The sequence below is a fragment of the Cydia strobilella genome, chromosome Z, assembly GCF_947568885.1.
Source record: "Cydia strobilella chromosome Z, ilCydStro3.1, whole genome shotgun sequence".
Lineage (NCBI taxonomy): Eukaryota > Metazoa > Arthropoda > Insecta > Lepidoptera > Tortricidae > Cydia > Cydia strobilella.
In genome coordinates, this window is record NC_086068.1 from 6,989,328 (window position 1) to 7,010,772 (window position 21,445).

The 21,445-nt window shown below is 38.1% G+C and overlaps 1 protein-coding gene across 1 annotated transcript in view; it reads left to right on the top strand.

Moving 5' to 3' along the window:
- Positions 1-6,764: 6,764 nt before the first annotated feature.
- LOC134754464 (uncharacterized) overlaps positions 6,765-21,445 on the top strand; it is a 129,591-nt gene continuing 114,910 nt past the window's right edge. The window contains exon 1 of the mRNA XM_063690798.1: positions 6,765-6,904. The gene's annotated coding sequence lies outside the window, so the exon portion shown is untranslated. The remainder of the gene's footprint in view (positions 6,905-21,445) is intronic.

Consider the following 21,445-nt stretch of genomic DNA (forward strand, 5'->3'; position numbering starts at 1 on the left):
CAGAGAGAATCATAGTATCTAATAGTACTTATAGATTTTTTTGTTCTTATTTACTGACAATTTGGTTTGACCAACTATATTTACTATATAGTTGTTATATAGGTATTAGCTGTGACTTATTTTTCAAAAGTGTTTTTCAATACAAAGACGCGTCAAGATTGTTTACCCTTTTTCTAATTCTAAAAAAAAACGAAGTAGGCATAATAAGATTGAAACTGAGTTAGGCCTTACGAGGTTGTCGTATTTGATGGTAGATTAAACAGGTAAATAAATTATTATAATATAATTAATTTTATGACGTTTTAAAACTAAAAAATATAAATTACAATCATACGGTTATTACTATCTAATCGTATGCTTATAAGTTCTCATGTTTTTTGTAAATATATTATTTACTGTAAACACTGTTGAACCGCTCAATAAATAAATAAATAGTAATATCGTCATAAGAGCGGTCTGAATCATAACATAACCTAATTACGGTTTACTAATTACAAACAAAATAAATAGTATTAATTATATACTCAATCATTGACAAATAGGCCAGGAAATAAATGCCCAAAAAAAGGTATAGAGGGAAATAGGAAATGGTATAGGGAAATAGGGCAGAGGAGGAGGATAGGGGGGAGGGTGCAAGGAACACAATTTTTAACTTCGTAGCTTTGTTTGAAGGTTCCATTTTTCGGTTTTTCAATTATATCTCGGAAACCATGCGTCTGAGCGACTTGGACACTTATACAAAATGAAAAGAGATTTAATTTGTTACCCCCAGAGATTTAGTTTGTGTAATTCAGCACCCCCGATTTATACGAAAACGTTACCAAACCCGGCCTAGCAGCTTTACTGATGTAGATACTCAAGATAAAAATGAGAGCCCTAAATAAACCTTCAAGAGCTCAAAAACTATACAAAATATCGAAAAACTTGACTGAATAAAACTTGTAACAAATTAAATCTCTTTTCATTTTGTATAAGTGGCCAAGTCGCTCGGACGCATAGTTTCCGAAATATAATCGAAAAACCGAAAAATGGAACCTTCAAACCTCCTCTCTCCCCCCAGCACCAGGGTTACGGCCCGGGACTTTTGATATGTTCATCTCCTAACTAGTCCAAACAAAGCTACGAAGTTAAAAATTGGTTTCTTGCATTTCCCTCTATACCTTCTTTTATTGCTTGGCCATAAATCATTTATTGAGTGTATAATTAACTTAATTATCATATAATATGAATGAAAACATTATAAATAATTAAGTAAAACTATTGTTGGGTTAATGGCACTTCTGAATCCCATTCTCATCGCGAATAACATGGTCGTTATCTGCCTGTCTTCCGGTCCCTGTTCCAGCGACAGAGAGACCGTTTTTAGGGTTCCGTACCCAAAGGGTAAAAACGGGACCCTATTACTAAGACTCCGCTGTCCGTCTGTCACCAGGCTGTATCTCATGAACCGTGATAGCTAGACAGTTGAAATTTTTACAGATGATGTATTTCTGTTGCCGCTATAACAACAAATACTAAAAAGTACGGAACCCTCGGTGCGCGAGTCCGACTCGCACTTGGCCGGTTTTTCGATGTTAGCGGTAATAGGCTAGGCCCACTGTTACTTTATTATTCGCAATGAGAACGGGGTGGGCCTCTGAAGTTGGCGTGATGCAAGGCCATGCGTGTTGGAGGTAATGCCATCTTGTGGCCTGAATCGGAAACATAAACTGTACACTGACACTTCATGCCAAAGCAAGGGCTGCCCTCTACAGGTCACATAAGTTTTCTTGTGCATTGTAGGTTATTTTTTTATTTGTGGGTTACATTGGAAGTTTAAATGTTTACATTAAAGGCTTGGCCAAACACAAGGCGCGACTGCCGCCCATGCTAACAGGTTAGCGACGTCAAACGTCAAACAGACTGCGTCCCGCCGGCATCGCGCGCCCCGCTTCTGTCGCGCGCGTCCACGCGGCGGCACGCGGCACCGCGCTGGGTCACATCAGTCTGACGTTAGGCAGCGTGCGGTATGTAGTGCGAGCGTAGCAATATATTAGTTATTTTGTGATTATGGATTATCTATGGCGTCGGAAGGAATGAGAAACCCTCCGCGCGCGCATGCTGTATCGGGCGCGAGTCTCGCCTCCATCGCGCCGCGTCCGCGCCGCGTTCGCGCGCGCGATGAGGGCGTGTTGAGAGCGCGAGGACGGCGCGATCCGCGCGCGACGTATTTGAAGTATTTGAACAGGCATCACGCGGCGCGAACGCGGCGCTGCGTCATGCCGTGTGTTTGGCCAAGCCTTTACACTTCGCGCCAATAAACAGGGGCTCTCGTGCTGCCCCCTACAGTTCCCTATACTATATATATACGTATATATACTACGTTCCCTATACTAGTGTAAGGTGGAACCATGGTGGAACCTTAGAGCAATTCCTCCGAGGGTGGAACACATTTCGCCTTTTTATGCCCTTAATAGGGAATATTAAAACTCTGCGTAAGTGACGCCACTTCCACAATCTGACGGTGTATAGCGAAGAAAATCGAAATTTCGTTATCTAACATCTCTGTCACCTTTGCATATTCGAGCGATAAAGAGGCAGATGGCGAAATTTCGGATTCGCGTTTCCCGGTCGGTCCTCTGTAAACAAACCGCCTTGATGCATCAATGTCATATTTTATATTATCTCTGAAAACTTGTCAAAAACCTGTTAAAGGCACAGTATGCATAAGTTACTCTATGGTTTACTAAAAAGGCTAGTACTGCACTCTGGTGGCAGAACATTGCAGTATTATTGCTTTTGCGATCTCGTATCTTGTAATAGTATTCCACCTTATTCCACCAATTAACCATAAAATATGAAAACTAAAGGATTAAATACAAAGGTACAGCTAGCAGTTGCTGCTAGTTATAGTCATTTTTAGGGTTCCATACCCAAAGGGTAAAACCGGGCCTATTAAAAAAATAAATAAAATAAAATCATTTATTTCGGACCACAGAAATCCATAACAGGTTAGTCGAACATGCAGGAACTTAAAACTATGTTAGATACAATTATTACTTAACTTACTAGATATCTACAACTACAATACATACTTAGCTAGGGAACGATGCAGGCTCGACCAGTGCTGCATATAGCGACTATCGAGCCTACCCGCTATCACACTGGATACTGTTGCTACTGCCAAGCACTCTGCGACGCGTCGCGGCGGCGCGCTTTCTTATTGTGGCAAAGAAACCGTCTACCTGCGCGTCCACGAACATGCCTGACGCGCTGCAGAAGCGAGGCAGACGCAACAGCACCCTGAAGGCGTTGTTGAACTGTACCCGAAGGGCGCTGATCGATCTTTGCGAATAATTAGCCCACAAGCTGCAGGTATAAAGAGAGGTACAGTAGGCTCTAAAGAGAGTTATTTTGACCTGAGCTGTACAACCTCTGAACCTATGTGCTATCATATTCGCTCTTATCGCCAGCGCCCTACGTTCCCTATCTATATCTATTACCTTAGTAACCCACTCCACTCCACTCCACTGTCCGACTGACCGTCTGTCTGTCACCAGGCTGTATCTCATGAACCGTGATAGACAGTTGAAATTTTCACAGATGATGTATGTCTGTTGCCGCTATAACAACAAGAATAAAGTAAATATTTAAGTGGGGCTCCCATACAACATACAACAAACGTGATTTGACATTTGTTATTACTTTTATTAACTTCTAACACACTATTTTCACCACCACCACTATTACATTATAAGGAGTACCTAAGTGTAATACGATAAATTAAAGTATAATAATACCTTATGGTAGGTATAGGTAGCAGAAGGTAAGTAGCTATAATGGTCAGTATGGCGCCACTCGGCACCAAATGAGTACCTGAGAACATTGAGATTTCGTGACTTTGCTGTTATTTTTAGATAGGCGTCTTAACTTAAATGATCTAATAGACTTAGAGCTAGCCCCGGAAAATGGTAAATGATAATGAAAGCTATGAAACTTGACAATTTATAGCAAACTTCATAAGAGATTGCGATCCTTTTCTATATGCTTTCTATACCACCCACAAAGATAGATATCTCCGTAATAGATAGATACAGTCTAAGGAAAAAACATGCCTCGAAAATCAAGAAAATTTGATTCTCGTTCAGAGGGCGCTACTAGTTTTGGCCTACAGTCGTATAGATGGCGTTGACGGTTTCGTTTGTTATTTAACAATTTTAACGCATATCAGTGAAAGAACATGGGTCAAAATCAAAAAAATAATTAATGCAAATAAAAAAAATCATTTATCTATATTTAAATACATTCTATCGTATTTTTATAAATCTTCATTTTTAGTTTTAAAGTGTGTCGACAGATGGCAGTGAATTTACTGGGGTTACAAAATTTACTATGACAGTTACTAGTATAAGTTACTCTGTGCCATCCATAAAAGCATGGCACTATTTTCTTTTTCCTTTTATATAGACTATCTTTCTCTATCAAAGAGTGTCAGGCCCTTGGTTTTAATATATAGTTGGTCAAACCAAATTGTTAGTAAATAAGAACAAAAAAAACTATACTCATCCTTTTCTTTTGGGTGCGTGTACTTGTGGAAGACAAAGATAGTATGATTATCTCTGTCTATGTTTCAAATGAGACAGTCCTTTGACAAACTATAATCGTTTTTAATAACAACAACTAACTAAATAGTGCTAAATATTTTCACCAAATGTCCTACGTGAAACGAAACGTTAAATAAAAAAAGACATAGTACCTAACCGTCAGACAATAAAAGTCAAACAGAAAATTTAAAAAAATTGAATAATAATTTAAAGTATGGAACGGACTCGTTTACCACGTCAAATCCTGCTAGGAGAGATTGCAGACGCAAAAAGACCGGTCGGGCGGCCAATGCTGCGCTTTAAAGATTGTGTCAAGCGTGATATGGTTGCCTTTAATATCCCATGCGGCAATGGCAGAAACTGGGCGAAGACCCACCCATGTGGCGTCGTGTTGTCTATGATGGCCAATCCAAGCACGACGATGCCTGGTTTACCTATTTGAAACAAAAACGCTTGGGGTGCCACGAGCAGGCCTCCAACCCCCGCCCACCTGGGGGAGCATACACCTGCCGCGTGTGTGGACGAGGGATCCTCTCCCGCATAGGGCTACACAGTCACGAACGCAAGTGTCGTTACCGGGATGCTGCTCCTATAAATAATAATAATCGCTATAAATTGTTGAAAATGAGTGCGCCTGGGAGAAAGAAACGATATTGCCTTTTCGACTTTGCGAATTAAAACAAATTTAGGTAAGTACTCCGAAACGCGTCAAAGCTTCGTGGCTCGTCGTGCTAACTAGTTAAGCTACTCAAATGCTACTCAAATTATTTACGTCCAAGCACAGACGTCCAAGTTTTAATAGTGGATTTGTATTATTTCGAACTAATTTACTATAAGTGCTACCCATAGAAAATATGTGTCGGTTTATTATGCATGCAAGTTTTTTACTTTTGCGACTAAAATATTCTTTCACATGTAAGAAATATCTCTATATTGGTTTTTTTAAGTACAAATGTTTAAATTAAACATCTTTTGTACACTCCATCCGATAGAATGGAAACAAAATAAGTACACTACACGATTTTAATTTCCGTTTTGTATTATATGATATAGAAACTTATTGGTTTTGTATTATATGAAATGGACACTTACTTATCCCCCTTTGAATATCAGACGCGCTCGGGTAAATTTTTTTTCTTAAATTTCTACCTTCCGTACTCTGACCATCTTCATCTCAGCCGAAAGACGTCCACTGCTTTACAAAGGCCTCCCACAACGAACGGTCATTCGCTGCCCTCAGCCAATGGTTTTCCGCCGGTCCATCGAGTCTGGGCCTTCCCATGCTGCGTCTTCCGGCGCGTGGTCGCCACTCCTTTCTGCCCCATCGGCCATAAGTTCTGCGAGCAATGTAGCCCGCAAACAGTCTGCCAGTCTGGCAACTCTCTGAACTATTTATTATTCACAGCGACAATAAATTTACCTCCGACGTTTCGAGGACGGCGTTTTTCCCATGGTCGTGATCGGCGGTGGTGGTCGTGGTCCGGCTCTGAACTATGTCGACAACTTTGGTTCTCTTGCGGAACTCCTTATTTCTTCATTCGATCACGCAGGGAAACTCCGAGCATAGCTCGCTCCATTACTCTTTGAGTGACCTTGAGCCTCTTTATGAGGCCCATTGTGAGCGACCACGTTTCTGTGCCGAACGTCATCACTGGCAACACTCACTGGTTGAAGACTTTCGTCTTATGACACTGCGGTGTTTTGGACGATAAGATGTTACATAGCTTCCCAAACGCTGCCCATCCAAGCTGCATTCGACGACCAACCTCTTTCTTAAAGTTAGAATTACCTAACTGGACTTTTTGTTTCGAAAAAAAAAACTTTTTTTAACTTTCAAATAGGAAAATAATAACGGTACCATTCGATTCCTTACATTATATTAAAAAAAATATATTGTACAGCAACAATATATATACATGCAACATTGACAAAATCGCAATTTCCTTGTTTTCCATACATCGGAGCGGCTTCTAAGCAGTCATACAGTGACGTCACGATGTGTTGCCATTTGTGTTAGAGCCTTTTCTCAGTAAAGTGGCGATGCCAGATTGACCATTATTTGTGCCTTTTGTATTGCTTTCAGGCAATGGGTCGCATACAGACATTTGATCCTCAAAAAAAAACCCGATCGACTTATACCATTAAAAAAAATTGTCAACTACCCTATTGAATTAATATTTCTAATCTGCCACAAATTTACACAAGCCGACAATCGTGTCGCCGTCGCATCGTGGCCACCAAACCAGCGCCGCGGAACGGCTGCGCGCGCGCCGCCCGCCCAGTCGCCAGCCGCCCGCCCCAACGAACACACCATACCGCAGGTAAGCCACATCTCCATACAAAAATACACCGGCCTTTATCACTAAATCACGTGTTAAAAGAAACGTGCGTGTTTAAGTAACATTTTAGTGAAACAGTGTCAAGAAAGTTGGATTATGGAACAGTGATTAAATGACGAAATTCCTTAGTGCAAGCCCAGTCTGGACTCACTGCTACTGTAGAGTCGTTATTGGTGTCTCAAACAATACTCTGAATAATATGTGAGTTGTCTATTAATTTTCGCACGCAATGTGTTTGAAACAATTGACAATACTTAAGCGCTGATTAGTGGATACTTAAGTATCTAACAATTCAATAAAACTTACAAAGTGCACATTGCGTTAAAATCGATCTAAATTGTAAGTACATACTTTACGTTATTTTGAAACCAATATTTTAGCAGTGTCAGCGTAAACTACGTAAAACTATTGCACTTAACCTTTCGTATGCGCATGTCAAAAAAAATTGCCATATAAATAGCAATCGTGACAACTTCATGTTTAAGTTGAATATATATGGAGCAGATCTGCTCCTAAGCTAAGAAAGGTTAAGTCAGATTTAGGATGGTTTAAAAAAAAAACACTATCCATCGTAATTTTCATGTCATTTCTGTAAAGATGCCAACTAAATGCAAGAGCAATTTTACGTGTGTTACTTATAACATAATTATACACGGAATGCCGGATGCATAAAACTATTAGTTTCACATATAAAATACGTATTTATTTTAGTGCTGCATCTAACGCACGCTGACTGCACGACCGGGCCGTTTATTTTTTAACTAGTTCATAACACGTTCGTGTTCCGGACACCGCGAGACCGCGACTGTCGGCGGCGGCCTTTATCGCGGCCTGTTGCGAAACTGCAGTCATTTTAGTCTGTACAAGTTGTTGAAATTTACATTCACATGAGTATTTTTATACTAAAAGAGCGTGAAGTAAATAATTAATTACTAATTAGTATTGATTAATTTAGCGTTAAAAATACCTGTGCTGCTAATGTACTCACAAATGGACACCGGACTCTACAATGACAGGTATCTATGTATCCGAAACGATACTGACGCTCAAAACCGACCGAAGTAAATACATAGTATCAAAATTACGGACACCAATATTTTTAACTCTGCGCAGAAAAGACAAATTTGAAATGTAAATCTTTGTATGACCCATTTTTGTTTGCTCTTGAGTGTAGTGCTAGCGGAGCACCCGCAGCAATTATTAAGTTAATACCTAAGTAAACATCGTGAGTTGACTGGTTTGTTTTGATACAATAGAATAAATATCGATGTCTGCACTGCGAATTCGTTATTGTTTACATTTGTGACGTGAGAAGCTTTTTCTCTGCACTGTTTATTTTTAAAGTTCGCAAATAAGCTTACAAATAATTCGGTGAACAGTGAAATTAATGATTAAAATATGCCCGACACCCATCGTAACTACTTACGAGTATGACCTCTTTTTTGCATTTTTTTCTAACCATAATCATCCCAATTATTATTATTATTAAGTGCCGAAGATTTAAAACTCAAGGCCATCCGTATGTTGTGGCGAATTAAGGATTAAATTTAAAATCATTATCGTCAACCGGGGTGAATAGGGATGGCTGGGGTGAATTGGGACAAAACTTAAAATGTGATTTAGCTGACGATTTCTTAATAACATACCCACACAAATTGTATCATACAAAATCTACTATTATATTTTCAATCAAATGATAGATTTTGTGTCGGTACTTTTTAAGAAATTGTCAGGTAAATCACATTTTAAGTTTTGTCCCTATTCACCCCAGCCCTCCCTATTCACCCCGGTTGACGGTATTTATTTATTTTTAGTGTAATAGTATATTTGTTTACCTAGTAGCCTTAAAAGCCCGATTCTTAACTTGATCTTATTTTGATGCGACCTTCTTTGAAGATCGCTCACTCTGATTTGTACATGTGAAATGAAATGAATTAGCTCCATGCATGATTCTTTGTTGTAATCTTAATATATATCGTTTGAACACCGGAAAAAATAAAAATTGTTTTGTAAACCTTCACATTATTTTATTAAAAAATATTTAAAATGTTGAAAATTTTTGAGCGTTTGAGAAGTTCATAATTTTTGGTGCGAATTCGACAGAGCGTGATGACGTCACACGTTGGACGGTCCAACTGACGTTCGCTACTAATGACACTTATGAACTAATCTGTCGAACGCGTGACGTCACGTGACGTTTCGCTCGTTTCGCTCACTAGCTTTTCGCGGGCAAATTTTTGTAGTTTTTTATTTATTATTTTAAGCAATTAAATGATAATTGAATAAAGGAAATGCATTTGTTACGTGATATAACAGTACCAAGCATCCGAATAAAAAATGTCGTTCAAACTTTATGCATGAGGCTAATTGTCGTCAGTGAGATGCAAATTATTACCCACCTACATGGGTGACTAGTATACAAGTTTGTGTTGTATCTTGACTAACCACAATACTATAAGGACTATAATATATGTTTATGTATTTGAAATTTTATAAATATATTTTATAATAAACTCTATTCTTAGTCGGTTCGTAGCAGGCAATTTTGATATACATATGTACATCGATACATAACGACACACAAATTACTTTTGCTATTTAACGCCAAAGGAAACCACAAGGAAACCGTCAGCGGCAGATATAAATCAAACGAAAGGAACATGACCTCAAATGAAACTTAGGTTATTGCACAATTTTAGTACTGTGCGTTATAAAAACATAAAATCATAAAAAAACGAGCTAATCAATGTATGTTTGTTTATAATATCTAACAATTTGTACATTATTTTTATAATTTTTACGAAGAGTTGACAATTATGTACACTGTACACTACTATTATAATAAATAATAAATAACTTAAAAAAAACAAGAAAAAACAGGGGACTAAAATCGGCAGTAACAATTTCGGCTCACCCTAATGAGTCACAGTTAAAAAATATAAGCGCTAATTATAAAACATACTAGACGTGCATCCAAATACATTAAACTAATGAACACTGTTACTAAACTAACCGTCAAAGCATGAAACCGAAATACAAACTAACTCGTACCGTCAATAAAAGCGGTAGTGTATATGCGTTTGCAACAAAATTGTACTACACTATTGTACTTCCAAACCTTGCCAGCTGCACGAAAACTTTGTCGTTTTATAGTTAAATATAGCATGGACAATTTCTATTGCGATCTGTATTATCTTTATGACTACCTAACCTGTCACCTAAATGTTACGTACAAATAGTAGGTACCTATTGTTTCATGTTATTTCAATTCCGGCAACATGTTGGCTAAATCCACTGTAGTTTTTTGTCCATTTTACTATGATTGGCATTCTACAGTACCGTAGAATGTGGTGAGTAGGAGCAAAACTGACATTCAAACCTCGATAACATTTTATTTTTACATATGCAAATTGAATGGTGTATATAATAAGTGTTCCGGACGTGGCGGACGTTTGTATTTACGTTTTTATTTTATTTTGGGTAGTTCCATTTTATAACTTTAAAGATAAACAGGAAATCCCACCTCACCCCGTAGTCCCTCGTAATTGGGGTCAGATGGGTTTTCATACAAAGGTGATTTTAGAAGATTGTTGGATCGATTTTTTTTATTATGAGTATTACTATAGCTCCATTTTAAATTGGAATACATTATTTTTGTAGCAGTATCCTTAAAATCCCATCTCACCCCCCTTTTATCCCTTCTCTCCATTTTACGGTACAGTCGTTCGCACCTTGTTTTATAGCAGTCATCCCTGCTGCCTTTCTATCATTTATATTTGAAGCACAACGTCAGCATTCTCATATTTTTTTTTTGTCTTCAAAAGGTTAAGCTAATTTCCTATATAAATAAAATTATATTCTTAAGGATTGAATTGAAATAATATTGTAGAATTTAAAGACATAAGTAGATAAGTGTACAGTCAAGGGCATGAATATACATATATACATTCCCAAAGTTTAAAAAATATGTGTACGCTCTTACACCTTAGACAATAAAGTCGTGTTCACATATTTGTGAGCCATTTGGCTGTATCGATATTTTTGCTTTCGACTGTACAAATATCAGGCATAAGGCACATGTAATTGTTTTATATGTGATCTCCACCGTGAGTAACATTTTCAGTTTTATTATTTTTTTATTTATTCATTATTTCACAGGAACTTTCTACTGTATACGTATCGTATACTGTATACATACATATACATATCGGCCCTATTGTTTTATTAATAAAATAACATATTTATCTGTCAGACGACAATGGTTCTAGAACGGACGAGTATGTTCAGTAATGTGTGTTTATACCTAACCCCTGAATGTGTGTCAAGTTCGCTATTGTTTCTTTCATTACTTTATTTAAAGCCGCTAGACGATGGACGAGTTATACACACTAACAGTGTTGTGTTATTGTGTTAGAGCGTTTTCACATTGTCCGATCCGATTTCGGATGTCTGAAGGAAGTAGAATGTAAGATGTGTTTCTCTGTATTTATTTATGTATTTAATAAATAATTATTACAAAAAAACCGGCCAAGTGCGTGTCGGACGCAAAAAAGGCGTACTTAATGCCAATGGCACTCTCCTGCAGCTGTTTTTGTCATAGGCGCCTTCCGAAATCCGATATCGAAAGGCGCTTCCGATAAATTCAGCCATGTCGGAGGCCCCCGTCAGCTTTCAGACCGATAATATTTGTTTGTGTGCGTATATGTAGGCATCTGTGTGTCAATAAACACCCCAATCACCCCATATATTGTTAAGTATTACATATAGCGTCAACGTATCTCTGTGTGTCAAGAAACACCCCATTATATTGTTAAGTATTACATATAGCGTCGACGTATCTCTGTGTGTCAAGAAACACCCCATATATTGTTAAGTATTACATATAGCGTCAACGTATCTCTGTGTGTCAAGAAACACCCCATATATTGTTAAGTATTACATATAGCGTCAACGTATCTCTGTGTGTCAAGAAACACCCCATATATTGTTAAGTATTACATATAACGTCAACGTATCTCTGTGTGTCAAGAAACACCCCATATATTGTTAAGTATTACATACTCGTATAGCGTCAACGTATCTCTAGTCTAGGTAAATGATTCAAATGCACCTCATCTCATGACTCATTAAGACGCATTTATTTTGATCAACACAGGTGATCACGGTGGACGCTACGTGAAGCCGAGACACTCCACCCACATGTTTAGCGGACGCACTGTTACAAACCCACTATTATTAGCTACCTATAAGTTGCAATTTATTTGTTTACGCCTAGAACAACAATCTGGAAAGCACGCTTACTACACAGAAATTCCTTGTTTTGATTGGTTACGAGAATGTATTAGCCCTGGATAAAGCTAGTAAACTGAACTAAACTTTAAAGATACCAAACAATGCCGCCCAACGCCCAAGTCTAAGACATGACTTAGGTACAGTCCAGTTACTCAAAAATATGTCCCATAGTTCTTAATTCGCCGATATAAGAGCTATGGGACATATTTTTAAGTGAGATGTGTGCACCCATATTTTTACACTTGACTATGCTATTAGGTACCTACTTACTTTATGAACCCCCATAAAAACCTATCTAATCTTTGTCGGGTTTAGACTTTAATCTCTGCAATTGCAAACCCGTCTTCGTTAGACAGCATTCTTTTTTTAAATCTTATTGCTGAAAATAAAAATAAAGCATTCTCTACACTACGCCATAATATTAAGTAAGCTATAAATCTACTGTCACTCACAACTCCCATTTATAACTCCTGAACATAAAGAATGTAAACATCAAAACATTAACTTAAGAATCCCATCGCAATTTATTTAAGTGCATTCAGTAACAGCATACCCTGACTCCATGACCAGTTACGCCCTTACACCTCGTGTCTGATCAGGTCACTTCATTGTATTAGTAACCGTGTGTCATCTTTGTTAAGATTCACTTTTAAATCTACATTAAAGAGAGGTAGGAGCTCCTGAAAGCTAGTCGAAATAGTCAAAGGAATATGTCAAATGTGTAAAAGCGACAAGGTTGTAAATTGTGTGTCCCTGGAGGGTAGACTAACGGATATAGCGACAAACAGGGATATATATAAATAATTTGTCAGGAACTCCCATTGCGGTGAAATGCTGGGGTTATTTTTGAGCATGTCGGGTACGTATACGTACTTGCGGAGGAAAGGATTCGAGTCTGTCTCTACTGTACAATGTACGTGTTAGGCTGAAGAATAATGTATACAAGTACGACTTATTGTAGATTACACGTAACATAAAATAGTTAAATGTGATTTGATGACGATGATGGGTATTCGAAACGAAATGGAGAAGTGCATGTTTTTACATAAGATACCAATACGACACGCGGCGTAGCCGCCCCAACCTGAACCTTGATCTTGCGATTCGCAAAAAAAACCTCTATCAGTAAAGCGTTAGTCTTTAATGATTACCATCATAAAATACCACTTTCATAATGTCAGTTATTCGTTGACCGAATCACCATACGATAGATTGGGCCCTGCAGATTGCATCGGGCAAAACTGAATTCATAATTGAGGAGTGTCTTTCCAAAAGGGTTTGTTTCTCTATGAAAAACCATTCAAAAATAAGCCTTGTATTACGAATATACGTAATAGTTTATGATGGGGTTGTATACGTATCGTATACCCAGTATTTTTGACGGATTTTGTTTTTCATGTATGAAGTTGTCATGTTGCTTATCAATTCTGACGGATTGTTGTTAAATATTTTGCGTTTTGATATAACTGGTATTTAAAAAAATCCAGATTAAGTTCAAGAATATTTAAGAGTTCCAAATGTCATGGAAGCTAGCAAGATGTAAAACAAAACAATTTAGCGGAAGAGTTTGAATGTCTTTACTTACGCAGGACCGTGAATAGTTAACGACTTTTATCAATGTGGATTTGAGGTGGGATGAATGAGGGTGGGGTGAAGAATCTGGTAACCAGTCTTCTATACCCCAAGCAACACGGGGTAACAAACGAACCTAAACCTTGTATTGTAGGAGTGATCGGAAGTGAGATATCATAGTCATGGGTGTCTAGAATAATGTCGGTGAATTGGTATCGGTTAGTTAGAAGATTTTTAGTAACAACTCTATTTACTGAATATAATTTTTCTGTAATCTCTGTATGTCTAACAAAAAAACATTAAGGGGTGGCCGTTTGTTTCCTTATTATCATCAGCACATATACCTATATACTGTTAATTTATTCCTATGGCCCAGCAATCACGCCAACAGCTAAGGACTTGTTTGGTTTCAAGTACGGTTTTTTTTTTTCACAAAAAACTTTCGAATTTCATTAGGCACATGGGGCAAGATTGGGCACATCTTGACGGCCGTAGTTTTAATGTAATAAACTGATGAAGAATTGCGGATTTGAATTTATTTATTCTTCTCTTGTAGAACGGTGAAAAAGTATAAAAGAAAGTCAAATAGAGGAGAGTGGTTAGAGGCCAAGAAAAAAGCGGTGGATGCTGTTATAAAGGGAAGATGGGGTACATGTTAGCTGTAAACACATTTTCTGTCCCTCAGACGACTTAAAGGGGCCCACTGACTATCAGTCCGCCGGACGATATCGGCCTGTCAGTTAGAACAAAAATTTGACAGTTCCGAACAACTGACAGGCCGATATCGTCCGGCGAACTGATAGTCAGTGGGCCCCTTTATAGCTTCTAAATATAGCCCAAAGGCCTATAATAAGGTCTTCAATTTCATTGTGTTCAATCTTTATTTTGACCAATAGGTACGTTAAGTACCTATTGCATTTGTCTTTGCAAGTTTTGATTCTTCGGGTAGCTACCTCAAGCCAGGCAAATTCCTAAAATTTAACTCGTCATAACATAACGACGCATACGCCTTCGTACGGAGCTCTAACCACCGTAGTCATGACTAAGGCCTGGCCAATTTTTTTCACTGGAACTTTCTTTACAAATAGACGTACTCGCAAAGGAAAGAAGACGCAATTTTAATTAAAGTTTTTGTACCGGTGTTTGGCACTACGCACCTTGCCGGGAAGCGGGCTGGCCCCATTTCGGAGGAGGCATCAACCCAGTCTTGACACTTAACAGCTGAGTGGCACGGCTATTTCAGGAGGCCAGAAATAAATCTAGATGTTCCTATAATGTTTTGCCAATAACGGCCAAACAGGTTTTTGGGGCAATCTTTCAGGAAGCTGGCAGTATGATGTTCGAGGCGGGTTCCTCCTTACCTTAGTACGTTTTTAGGGTTCCGTACCCAAAGGGTAAAAACGGGACCCTTATACTCCCCTATAGGTAAGACTCCCCTGTCCGTCTGTCCGTCTGTCTGTCTGTCTGTCTGTCACCAGGCTGTATCTCATGAACCGTGATAGCTAGACAGTTGAAGTTTTCACAGATGTATTTCTGTTGCCGCTATAACAACAAATACTAAAAACAGAATAATACAAATATTTAAATGGGGCTCTCATACAACAAACGTGATTTTTTTTTGCTGTTTTTTTTTCGTAATGATACGACTCGCACTTGGCCGGTTTTCTATGTAAACAAATTCTAATGGAAGAGAATGACTGCCGATAACCTAACGTTACTACTGTGCTGTGAAGAGTAGCTGAGCATTTTTCAGTACAACCTACCTATCGGTATAATATTAAATTAAATTGTAAATTGCCATATCCAACTTCCAAAACGAGGTTAGTAAATCGCAAAATCTTACACAACTTCAAATGAAATTCAAATGCGATGGCAAAACTGTTAAGGCGGTTCCCTGATCCAGAAGGCGAAAAATCTCCTTATATGATCATGTTTTTCTAAGAGGCGTTGATATTCGTAGACATGGAAAAAATATATGTACCTATAGTTCTTGACTATATTATCTTTAACAACATAGCTTCCGATACACGAATTATGACACTTCGCTCGATACAATTAATTCTCAAAGTCACCTCTAACTCAGACTTTTAATCCTACAAAAAAAAGAAGAAAAAACAATCTTAACATAAATAGTAATTTCATAGCTTTATAATTTCGATATTGTATGGTTACGTTTTTAAAATAAATAAAAACCGACAAAATTCGATCAAAATTGACACTTGGCGCGTTTTTTCTTTCCCGTTCTTTCTTGCGAAATGTAACAAAGACAGCGGCAAACCGATGGAACGGCCTTAAAAAATATCTTAAAGAAATGGGCCTAGACTGACGTTTATGAAAAGTGAAGCCCACCGTCTCTGAAAATCGTAAAATAACTGACTGACAAAACTTGGTTCAAACTTGCAAAAACATCGCGCAACGGTTCTTGCATTATGGAATTTCTGGGTGTCGAATCCTATGTCACTTGAAATTTGTGGCAAGCAAATTATTATTTTGAGGACACCAATGGTCCAACGGACGGGAGCATGCAATATATTGAGCATACGAAGTTTCCTAAAAATATTTTCCTTAAGAAGATAAAATTGGAATTAAAGCCTGACCAGTAATATATGATCACGCGCCATGTTGCGGAATTTCATTGGAACTATTTTTTTCATACTATACTGAACTGTCACTACATCACGCGAGTTTGGGTGATGAATCCTATGTCACTTGAAATTTGTGGCAAGCAAATTATTATTTTGAGGACACCAATGGTCCAACGGACGAGAGCATGCAATATATTGAGCATACGAAGTTTCCTAAAAATGTTTTCCTAAAGAGGATAAAATTAGAATGAAATAATATGCCATCTGTGTTTACGACAGCGATGGACAAGTACCACAGAACTGCCGTAAAGCAATTCGCATTTGAGTAAACTTTTTCTTGCACTTAAAAGACATGAATAATTACAGAAACAACAATGTTTATTTTAATTTAATGCGACATTGAACTTAGTGACTTAGTCCAATTCTCATTTCGTATACGTTAAATAACACATACCTATAGTCACAGTGTGCTTCTAGAGGTATTTACTATTTAGCAAAATGCAAACAAACTTGGTATTTTATTGGTATAGGTACTTACACTAACTTTTACTGTAATAAAGTTATCAGTTCTCAACAAAAGCCAAGCCCCTAAGCCCCTTTTTTTTTGTTAGGAGGGAAAAATGCATTACGCATACCACCGGGTGCGGGGGGTGACCCGAGTGGTTATGTGGGACTCCCGTCTAGGCTAATGAGGCCCACGGTGTACCCACTAAAAAACCCCCCATATGCCGCCTCGCCGCCCTATTGGTGGGGTTACAGGAACGCTTGCGCTTGTCATCCGCGACCCCACCGGCGGCAGCCGCCCACGAGCGCGGCTCCTTCGCAAATGTCCGAAGGCCCTTCACGCTAGGCGCGCCAGATGGTAAGACGCGCCTTCCTCCTCGGCTTCCATTCTGTATTGTAGCGGACCCCCCCGAGCCCGCCACAAGAAAGCCACGGGCGCCAGGAATTTCCCCGGCGCCCGGCGACAGATCAGGTCTATGGTTCTGCCGCAAAACCACAACTCGGCTGCAGAGGACAGGGAGAACGGCACATCGTAACACCGACACTCCTCTTCCTCTGCAGCCCCACCAACGCCGCTACAGCGGAACGGCCCCGCCAAGTTCGCAGGGGATAGGGAGAGTGGCGCATCGAAATACCATCACTCCTCTTCCCCTGCGATCCCACCTCGGCCGCCGAGGATAGGGAGAACGGCTTACCGCAATACCGACACTCCTCTTCCTCGACGGTCCACCTTCGGCGCATCACAAGCGGGCTTAACCAGCCCACTTGGAGCGTCCTCCTCGGGCCAGCCCGCGCCTCAAACAGGCCGGCCCTGGTTGCCTCTTCGCTTCACCGTGGGTGACCAAGCCACGGTTACTAAGCCCCTCCACCACGACAAGGTGAGCAACCCGCGGGGGGAAGCCCCTAAGCCCTGACTTTACTGGCCTTAACCTGCACCTTGGGTTAAAAACTATGGCTTGGCCGTATGACCTCTGACATGAATGCAAATTTAAATGTATTTTTCTATTGTTTTCATCTATGATTGCTTATCTGTTTAATTAATTGTCGGCATTATATTTTAGTGTTTTTTATCTACAAACAGTGTATACACGTAAACGAGTACATATTTGATGCATGTCACGTAACCCGATACTCGCCGAAACGCCCTTCTGAATCACAGGCTAAATATAATCACCTAAATCATCGTGAAGTACCCGTTAATTACAAATCGTTTGATGCAACGCAACAGTCCTTGATTAGCGCTTACACTTAATTATATATGTTACGGGCAACTTGATTAACCGGGTAGTATAGAAAAAAAGTGTGTGAGTGTAATCTTTACGCGCGATTGAAGTAAAACTTCTTCGACGTTTACGATACATATATGCCACTGAAATGATTAAACTTCAACTTAAAATAAATATCATATTATAATTTAATTATCTTTATTATTCATATACTTTACAAATAATTATATAATGTTATATTCATAATATGAATAATATTATTATTCATTAAAAATGGGCATTTGAATGTCATCATATTTTTTTATGTATGAAATTATAGGTTTATGGTAACTGAAATGTGAAACGTCTTGAAAAAACAGCATCTATCGTTGTACCGAAGCGCGTTGTTGATTGAAATGGAGAAGTATTTAAGTATTTATAGTATTTTGGTATTTACTTTTATGCGATTACTGATAAATTTTATAAAAACTAAAAGAAATACCTAATTTGTACCTGCGTTTTAATATTAAATGCTTTTTATTAATACTATACGAAATGTCCTTTTATTATTTTTGCTGCTCTATCTCGTACTAAAATTTTTTTTTCTTTTTGCCATTTTTCTTGATACACTTTGATTTTCGGGAGTTCTTTTTATTCAATTCAGTTCAGTCAATTTAATTCAGACATAAATATCCTTACGATTGTATCCAAGACTTTTATTACCCTAATCAACCATAAAAAGAAAAATAATCCCTAAAATATTACCCTTGTGCCAGTAAGTTTGTCACTTTCCGCTAGATGGCGTAGTGCCGTCAACGCTGAGTGTATACTCTATCTCAGTATATGTTACTCTATGATATAAGTAGGTATTATTACCTTATCGTTTACAATTTTCTAAAACGTATCTAAAATTTTACTTATTAAATACATTAGAAATAAATAAAACCTTAAAACTTACAAAAAATGTATTGACACGCAGTAGGATGTGGGTGTGTGTATCAGGTTTTTAGGGTTCCGTAGCCAAATGGCAAAAAAAGGAACCCTTATAGATTCGTCATGTCTGTCTGTCTGTCCGTCCGTCCGTATGTCACAGCCACTTTTTTTCGAAACTATAAGAACTATACTGTTGAAACTTAGTAAGTAGATGCTTTCTGTGAACCGCACACAAAAATAGAAAAAAAAAACAATAAATTTTGGGGTTCCCCATACATAGAACTGAAACTCAAAAAATTTTTTTCATCAAACCCATACGTGTGGGGTATCTATAGATAGGTCTTCGAAAATGATATTGAGGTTTCTAATAATTTTTTTTCTAAACTGAATAGTTTGCGACCTTTCCAAAGTGGTAAAATGTGTGTCCCCCCCCCCCCCCGTAACTTCTAAAATAAGAGAATGACAAAACTAAAAAAAAATATATGATGTACATTACCATGCAAACTTCCACCGAAAATTGGTTTGAACGAGATCTAGTAAGTAGATTTTTTAATACGTCATAAAATCGTAAACTGCAATTTACCTTTCACTCACGTTTCACATAAAAAATACATTGTTTAAATTGTGTAATGTACAGAACCCTCGGTGCGCGAGTCCGACTCGCACTAGGCCGGTTTTTTTCTTTAAAATTTGAAAAGTGATTTGAGTAAGTTTTTCCTACGTAGATTCAATTATTTTATGATTGGAGGTATTGAATTTGTATTATATTTATTCGAAAATCTCAAGTTCCCACGAAAAATCAACAACACATTAGTCAAACGTGTTTCTATGTAAAACTGTCCCAGATAAATGGTCGCCGACCGAAATAGAAAACACTTCTAGTTGACAATATATTATGTAATTACGCGTCGGAAGCATTGTTGTTGAGAACACGAGATACCTACCTACATTTTACATCTGATTGAGTAGGCCTTTTGACCACTACAGATGTCACTCACACACACACACACACACATCGAAACGCGACGTACCTCTACATCGTGCAGTCTTAACAACACCAATTTTAATAGTTTTAATAGTGTATTTGCGCCTTGACGCATATGATGTCGGGACTGAAGACCTATCGCATAAATCGAAAATGAAAATTTTGTTATCTGCCTCTCTGTTGCTCTTATAATTTAAACAATAGTGGGGTATATGGTTACGGCACCATTCATGAGACATTTAAAAGGAAATTAGGTGTAAATATTTATGACATTTCACTGAAATCTGTATATTTTCTACCGCTTTACGCATTACAAATTGAAAATCCTATTCGTCTTTTATGTTTTCGATTTCGACGTGTTTAATGAAGGATACTGCAATTGATTTCAACATAAGTAACAAATTAAAACTATTTTTTTTCCAGTCGTGCACAGTATACCGCCATTTCTTTTAAAACAGATACTAATTAAGGAAACGTTAAACTTATCTGACTCTGTGACTCTTGTTTATAGTAAAACGTTGCCAGTGTTTAACCCTTTGAACGCCAAGAGCCACTAAAGTGGTCGTTACTAGTCGTGCCCACAGCGCCAAGGACCACTATATGGGTTATGGCGGACGCTGTTAAAGTAACCTTGACACTTTCAAGTAAAGTTTACATTCGCTCGCTTGCGCCCGTTATCTTGGCGTGACAGTGAAATTTTTGTTTATGACATAAAGCGTTCAAGTTAAAAACTGATATAAAATACTTGACTTGTTGGGATTAGTGGTTTACGTCCCAATCGTCTCATTATTAGTGCAGTCTATTATAGGGGTATTTATTATATATACAGACGTCCGAACGAAGTGGTTTGCGGTTGGCCCTCTGCATGGGGGCCTAGCTAAGACCATATACTAATCTATGGCTAAGACGACAATCGTTGATAGAAAACGGCAGTCGAAATTTAAATAATGTATGGAAATAGTCACGTGACTTTTTGTAGCGTCTGTTATCCCAATATTTTTTTCTTTTCTTTGGCATTTGTTGATATACGATTGTCATCTCCGCTATACACCCTTGTATTTTATATAAAAATATTCACAGACCACCCCATATATTAAATATTATACTAGAACGTGAGTTACACCGCGTCACCAAACGACAACACGTCACCTTGGCACGTAGTCTACCCAACTAGCAAAAATATGTCATATAAAGGTTTATAAAGAAAAAATAGTTATTCTTATACAAGTCACATAAACGTCTATAAGAGTGGAATTGGGCCCATTTTATAAGTAAGTAAACCTTATGGTTACCATATTGTAGCTTTTTTATTTGCTATTTTTTCTTATTCTAGACGTATAACGGCTAGCAATAACTATGATTCCCATATAATTGCCAAATTTAGTTCCTTTATAAGTTCATAGTCCTTATAGTTGAATTTTATAAAGCTTGCATAAGAAGAATAAAC